Consider the following 8,166-nt stretch of genomic DNA (forward strand, 5'->3'; position numbering starts at 1 on the left):
GCTACTGGGAGCTACTGGGAGCTGCTGGGAGCTACTGGGAGCTACTGGGAGCTACTGGGAGCTGCTGGGAGCTACTGGGAGCTACTGGGAGCTGACCAGTAAAACCAGTCAGAAACAAACGCCGGCCCAGTCTGTTCCAGTAAGTTTTCATTCAGTTTGATTTTGAAGACAGGAAGTCGGTTTGAAGCGGCTCGCCTTGCGTCTCATTGGTCGTTCTCCTGCTGTGCTTCCTGCTGGGATCAGACCAGCTGCATGTTTTCCATCCATACTGGATCCTGATGCCTTCTGGGTAATTTATGGTTCGCACCAACAGATTTCTCCCAAACTGGTTCCCAGATATGAATATTTCCACTGATGGTCGCTGAATGCTGGCTGGTTTTTTGTTTTTTTCCAACTTTGTTTTCCAACGTGATTCTGGTTTTGATGAGTCGGTTTCGTTTAGCTCAGCAGAAACTACCAGAATAATTCCAGCTGTAATCTGAGATTTTGGTAGTTTTTATATGACTTAAAGCAGTTTGATGATATGTTGGAGCTGGACTGAATTAGATTTTTGAAAATTATGAGAATAAAATCATAATATGAAAATAAATTGTAATAAGTTAAGTTGTAATAGTAACAGAACAATATGACAAAAATAAAATACGGGAATAAAATTGTAAATGAAAGTTTGAAAAGTCGTCAATATAACAATAAAATTGTAATATTTGAATAAAATTATATTACAGGATTAAAGTCGTAATAGAATGAGAATAAAAATGTAATATGAGAATAAAATCAAACTCTGAGAATAAATAAAAGTCTTTCTTTCTTTTCCTGTTGGGCTGAGTTAATATTACGAGAATAAAGTTATGACTTCATGAAAACTACAAGAAAATGCATTAATATGAGGAATCTGGAACATGTCAGTTATCATCAGTAGCAGGACTTTAAAACTATTCCTCCAACACAAAAGATGTTTCTATTTGGTACAAAGAGTCATGAGAGCTTGACTTGTCCCTTCAGATCTAGATCAACCTGTCGAAGGTATTTCTCATTAAAGTGAAGTTTTTCTCTTAATTTTAAAACTATCTTCAACATTTCTCCTCTTCTGGCCCAAACAGTCTCAGAGCAGAAACTTTCCTGGTTTCCTTCCTGGTTATTTGCAGGTTTTTCCTCCTGGCCGCAGTCGACGCGCTCCGGTTCGGAGCTGATCTGCGTTATTGTGTTCTGGGTTGCTGCTTTGAATGCCTGTAATTTGCTTTGCGAGTTCAGCTCAGAAACACGAGCAGCTATTGATGTGGCTCCGGATTCAGAGGAAAACTATTCAGATGCTTCCTGGGAATCAATGCAAGTTTTCTTGAAACCGCTAAGACGCCGTTTGTTTTCTTGTTTTTGTTCATTTAGCTTCTGCCTCCACCAGCAGAACTGATGAAAAATTCATAGCCTGACCTAATTGTTCAGAAACGCAGCTAAAACAACAAAAACACACAAAAGTTTTTACCAACATAATTATCCGACATCTGCTGACTCTTCTATATTTGAACATGGAGGCATTTGGGGTTTCTTGGCTTTTCTCCTACTTGTAGCCTTGACTGTCAGAAACGGCAAACAGCAGCTGTAGGTTAGCGTTAGCTTGGACCAGGCGCCTCCTGCTGAGTTTCATTAGTTCAGGTTTGATGAGGGATGTTGGTGAAGAAGCTGCAGCCCAGAATAAAGAGCCAGTCCCATCAGGACGCTGCTGAAGGGAAGTGAAGTGTTAAGGCACTCTGATGCACTAACGCTCAATTATTTAGCGAGGCAGCGGCTGGGATGGCGGCTAGCAGGACAGCAGCCTGGAGAAGTTACAGTATGAAGGTTCAGCAGAGCTCGTTGTTTCTTCTCCTGCAGGTTTGAGTCGAGTTGTTATTGGTGGAGGTCAGATGATGATGTTTTACAGACTGAAACATGAATGTTTGACCCGTCGCCCTCCTGTCCTCCGACTCCGTTTCACATCCAGCTGGTTCAGTTAAAGCTAACGGCAGTGAAGACGATTTCTACCATTTTAAATCTTCTTCTCATGTCAGGCATTTGGAGGTTTCCGTTAGTAAAACCTCAGAGCCTGGTCAACATTTCTGCTCATCCTGTGGAGTTTAGATCAGAGATGTTTGTTTACAGTTATTATGCTGGAAATTACTTTGGCTATTATTACAGAAGAAATTCCCCAAAATTCAACTTTCAGCTTCTAAAGAAGGAAAAATTAAACTATGTCCTGTTTGTTGAACTGAGTGGGAAGCGTATTTGTCTTGAAACCTGGAAGTTGTTGGTTCTGTTCCAGGTTTCTTTGCCACGTCGATGTTCCCCTGAGGAAGACATTTCACCTTCTGATCGGTTTTGGTGTTTGTACCGTTGAGTTTTCACTGCTTATTTATTTACACAGAGATAATCTACAACATTTTATCAACGTTATGAAAGCAAAACATGCTCATTTCCACCTGCAGTCACTGGACAGGTTGATGTAATGAAATGTAATTTAACAGGTTTTGAGTTGGCTGAATGTTGCTCCAGTATAAAGTGCTGAAACTAAAGGTTGGATCGCTCAGATGTATAAAATATAATTTAAACCTGAGACTTTTTTTGCTGAATTGAAAGAGGAATTTATTCCTAAACGTTTCAAACATCGTCTCCATCGCTGCCGTTTGAGCTGCACATCAGTCCCGGCTCTCTGGAGGTTTCTAACTGCCCACTCTGTGACGGCGTCGCAGTCGCTCCCACAGCCACTTTGAACTGAGTCATTATGTCAAGGTCAGTTTTTATTTCCTGTAGCCGCTAACGGTGACGTGAATGTTAACGAGCCGGGCTGCTGTAACAGTCTGAGGAAGAATGCTGAGCTCTGTAGTCCTGACGCTGCAATGCTGGCTCTCTCTCTCACACACACACACACACACACACACCATCAGACTGCCAATATAAAGCCTGACACTGCACAATTGTCTGCTGTCTGGGAAATGATAGGCGAAGGAGATGGGTCTAATGTCAGAGAGTAAGCAGAGGACAACGGCTGCGTCAGGAATGAGATAGAGATGGAAAAAAGCTGAAAAATACACTGAGTCTAATGAATTAAAGGTAAATATAAATGTTGTAATAAAATGACTTGGCTCTTGGTCTGCCTCCAGAATACAACAGAAATGTCCTTCAGCTGCATTTCCTTTACAAATGAGCACAAAACTTTGTCTATGTTCCTCTAAAGTAAAAAAACAACAACATAATTTCACAATTGTGGACTTTCCACTAAACTAGAAATGAAATTAAAAGCACATGTGAATAAATTTGTTCATGTGATAAATGATTTTAAAAAAAAACATGGTCCTCCTACCACTTCCTGTTTTCTTCTTCTTCATTTCTGTCAGTAGTAACATCTGGTTGTTGATCATGACTCATGTCACGCCTGAGAGGCGTTTCGTTTTGCAAAATACACCAATTTTGATCCTAGTGACAAAACTTTATATCAAAACGTTTTGGGTTGTTTTTTTCTCCATATAGCAAATTTATTCTCAAAATGTCAAATTGCAAAGTGGACATAGATTAAAATGTTTCCATTTTGTCTTTTTTTTAATTTTATTTATTAGTTTTTTAGATATTACATAGATATTAAAGTCCCAAGCCAGAACCTTTGTATTCGTGTGTTTCTGGTACGCCTGTAAATCTGACGCACAAGCTACATCCGCTAACAGCAGCAAAGGACGACGAAGCTGCTTCTGTCAGGAAACTGGGGGTTAATTTCTGCTTCTAAACCAATCTGATCGGACGCTGGAAGAGACTGTTGTTGTTTAGGTTGTGCTAACAGGAGTTAGCTGGTCAGCAAAGCCATTCAAGCCTAAACTAGCATCTCAGTGCTAAACGCTAACGTCAGTTACTGTGGTGTTGACAATTTATCAGTTAAATGAAGAACAAAAACATCACGTCATTTTGTGAATGACGCTGAATCACGATCAAATGTAAAATATCTCTGATGCCAGGAAAATCCTCAACTGTTGGATTTGAAATATTTTCATATTTAAAATGCCTGTAGTCCAATTTTCACATCTTTACCTTCATCTGTTGTATCTCCTCCTCTTCCTCAGCCCGCCGTGTCGTAATAAACACAAACCTGCTCATGTAAAGGACTGTGATGGTTTGGCAGTGAAAACATGGAGGAGGTGAGATGGGAGCCAGTCAGATTGAGTCGTAGCAGAAATGATGGGGAGGAAAAAGGGTAAAACCCAGGAGAAGGAGAACAACATGAAAGAGCAGCAAATGGGGGCGAGACGAGTCTCCTGTCACTTCAGATCCCCTCGGGTTTTTACACGAAGGAGGTAATTACAGGAGAGATGTATAAATATAACTGGTTGGATGGGAATACCAGCGAAGGGGATTACAGGAATGATGGTGGAGAAATGAAAACGCTCCCAGAAATGGATGGGAAATGAAAATGTAGAAAGAAATAAAGTAAAAAATGGTAAAAGGAGAAAAAAACAGAAGAAAAGTCGGGAAGAAATCTAAACAGATATCAACACTGATGAGTCAGCAGATTAAAAATAAGCAGATAAATGTCAAACTGCTGCAAAAATTATCATCCTATCAGTGAAAAATGGGAAGAATATGCAGCACAAAGTCCTTGAAATTCTGAAAAAAAAAAGTTATTTAAATGAATTTTAACTAATGGAGGAAAATCCAGCATCACAGCTCTGGTTAATAACATGGGGAGTTCCACAGGGCGTGATGCTTGGACCACAATCTAAACCTCTAAATGTTTGGATTCTGAATATGGATTTTAATTTCTGTTAGATGCTGTGAGAAATAATTAAATTTAAAACTCCTGTATTGATTCCAAAGGGATATTAAATATCATATCATCCAAGTATCTTCACAGAGTGATGCTGTGGGCAGGAAGGATCTCCTGTAGCAGTCTGTGTAGCAACAAATCTGAGGAGACCTCTGACTGAAGACTCCTCTGGGGCTTGGGGTCAGAGTTCATTTATCATGCTAACCTATCAGATGCTAATCCACTGATCCCAGTCGTACAAACAACACCTTGTTGCCACGGTTACGCATCCTAACCCTATCCCTTCCAGCTGCACCAGAGGAACAGTTTGGTTCCTCTGGTCCGAACCAGAAGGACTGACTGACCCAACAGCACCGATTCAACCAGAAAAAGACCCAATCAGAATCCATAACAACAATAACGTGAAATAAACTTATTGCTTTAGAAATACTGAAATAGATTATGTGATTATTAAAACATTAAAAGAAAACGCACTTTGCCTCCTGAAGACCCGAACAGAACCGCCTCTCTTCTGGGACTTCCAGCAAACTGATTCATTTCCTGTTCTGTCAGGAGGAAGTCGGCCATTTTGAGCTCCACAAACAGGAAACAGCTGAGTTTTGAGGCCAGGAGTTTCATACGAACTGTCCCACCGCGTTTCATACCTGATCTTCGTTTTCTCTGCAACCATCTGGTGACTCCAGGATGAGCCCGGCGCTCAGAACCGCCTGCAGTTCTGCAGCTGGACCGGATTTGCATTTTCTCTTGGATCAGATGAGAATTTGCTTAATGCCACACTTCCAGTGTAGTTATTCAGGAATCATGCAAAACTTTATGTAAATTCATAAACATCCTGCAGGAGGGAAGGCTGCTTTAAATGTTTAGTAAACAAGCCGCGGATCCGGTTGAGCCGTGAAGAACACGGTCCGTCCGCTGGCGTTAAATCCTTGAAAATGCTTGAATGTCAGTGAGGTGTTTTCAAGGTTTGGAAAGATCTTGATTTCTGTATAAAGTCCTTAAAAGTGCTTGATTTTCAAACTGCACAGTTTGAATTAAACAGTGGAGTCTGGCGCTCGATTAAAAGCATAAATTTGTTTTTTACAGTTGAAACCAGATTTTTTCATAAACCTAATAAAAACACATTTTTCTTGTTTTAACTAAGAATAAAAAAAAATATTTAAATTTGCTAAAATGCCAGAAAACTTGGTGGGAACATTACGATTTTTTTTTGTGATTTGTTTTTGTATATTATCTTTAAGCACTAAATACGAGCAGGAAGGTCGTTCACCTTGTGTTTGTTATTTAATGTAAATATGTTAAAGTTTTGAAATAACAGGATATTTTATTGGGCTAGTGTTTTGTTTGCAATGTTCAACATTTTAAAACATAAAATCTTGTTTGATTTTAGCCGACTTTGTCCCTGCTGTTCAAATTATCTCTAACAGTAAAAATTATATCATATAATAGTGAATTGAAAAAGTCTGTTTTTATTTCATTTGTATTGTTTTTATCGGCAATGTGTGATCCTGGAAAAGTTTGAAAACTTACCTTGAAAATGCTTGAATTTCACTTTGGAGAAAGACTGAAAAACATCAGGCGGGACAAACCTGTTTCTGTCCGTCTGTCTGCTGAAGGTGGCGCTGTTTCACATCATTATTCTGATTTTATTTCCTCTTTAACCATCAACAGCAGGTTTAGGGTCTCAAAGTGACGTGTGACCTTCATATCTTTATATTAGCTGTTTTGTTGCATTTTAAAGCCTGTAATTTCCCCTGAACATTTATTATTCTAACCAGACAGACACTTTGCGCCTTGCATGTTGGAGCGTCAGACAGTCGGTGACCTTCCTTCCTCTGCAGCTGCTCTGCACCGCAGCGCGGAGGAAAGAGAAACTCTCCATCTCTGTTCTTAAATCCGACCGGCTCCTGCTGCGTTCAGGGCCTGTCGGAACCCTGAGTGTTCTGACATTGAATGCTTCTTCAGAAGCATCAGGAGATAAACCCGTCTGGTGACCCACGGTTCAGGAAGAGCTTCTGTCGGAGCTGTAGACATTAAATACATTGAGTTTTAAAAAGTTCCTGAACAAAACATTTTTGAGAATAATCTTCTAAAAGGAAAACTTTTAGGCTCCGTTCACAGCAGGAAAATGCGACTCATATCCGACTTTTGTACGACAGTCTGAACGGCCAATTTCTAATCTTTTATCCCACAAAAATCTGATGTGTTCCAGATGTGGGACTAAATCATATCTGGTAGTTTTCAAAGTGTCTGCAGTCTGAACGGTTGTCGCATTTATCTGATTTTTACGTCAATAACGACTCCACATCCAGACAGAACCGGGTCAGAAGCTGCAGTCCGGCTCCACTACAGGCCGGTAGCTGGACTTCCTTTTCTTTTTCTCAGCTTCCTTCATCTTGTTGTGATCAGAATGAGTAACTTTAAAATCCCTCTACAGACGGCGGCAGCCATCTTTACTGCCGTAAACAGAGCGCTGTGTCTGCGCCTGCGCGTCGCTTTGGGTAGGAAACAGAAACGTTTAACTACAAGAGCTTGGAAATAAATTAAAGAGCAGAATCTCTTTACCACGAGAAAGTTTCTCTTAATGAATGGCTCATTACTGGAGTATCATCAGTAATGATGCTGAAAAATGGAGAAAGTCTCACAGGAAGTGTTGTTCACATGACCAACGCTCACTTCCTGGATTCTACCAGATCACAGAAATTCATCAGTTATTCCTCCAATAAATATATTCTGAATTTTTATATCTAAACTACAAGTAGCACAAAATCTGCCATTTCTGTCCTAATTATGTATTATTACATTATCAGCTGCATTATCAGTCATGTAGTATAGTTATTGGAAAATATCAGTTTTTTAATTGGTGGTTTTGTGACATTTAATTTGCCAACATTGGTAGATTTCTGGCTGCTGTTCATGTTTGCTTCTGAGTTTTTCTTCTTGTTTTTCCTTCCTAATGGATTTAAAATGAGTCTTTTATTCTTTTGATTTTTCACAGTTTGAGTCATTTCTGTTAGTGACAGCTTCTAGTTCATGTTTTCTACATCCTTTGTCTCAAAGTCTCCATGACAACTCACTCATTATTATGTTTACTGTCAGAAACGGCAAAGAAAAGCAGAAGAAGAACCAAATGGTGGTGAGTTAGAAAGGCAGAAAACAGCAGCACTCAGAGTTTATTCAGCTTTTAATCTGAAGGTCGACCCGACCTGAACCAGAACCTGAACCTGAACCTGAACCCGACCTGGACCAGAACCCGACCTTAACCTGATCTGAACCTGAACCTGAACCTGGACCAGAACCCGACCTGGACCAGAACCCGACCTTAACCTGAACCTGGACCTTAACCTGATCTGAACCTGAACCTGAACCTGGACCAGAACCCGACCTGG

This window comes from Poecilia latipinna, unplaced genomic scaffold (genome assembly GCF_001443285.1).
Source record: "Poecilia latipinna isolate Pla-1442-1.1 unplaced genomic scaffold, P_latipinna-1.0 Scaffold1010, whole genome shotgun sequence".
Lineage (NCBI taxonomy): Eukaryota > Metazoa > Chordata > Actinopteri > Cyprinodontiformes > Poeciliidae > Poecilia > Poecilia latipinna.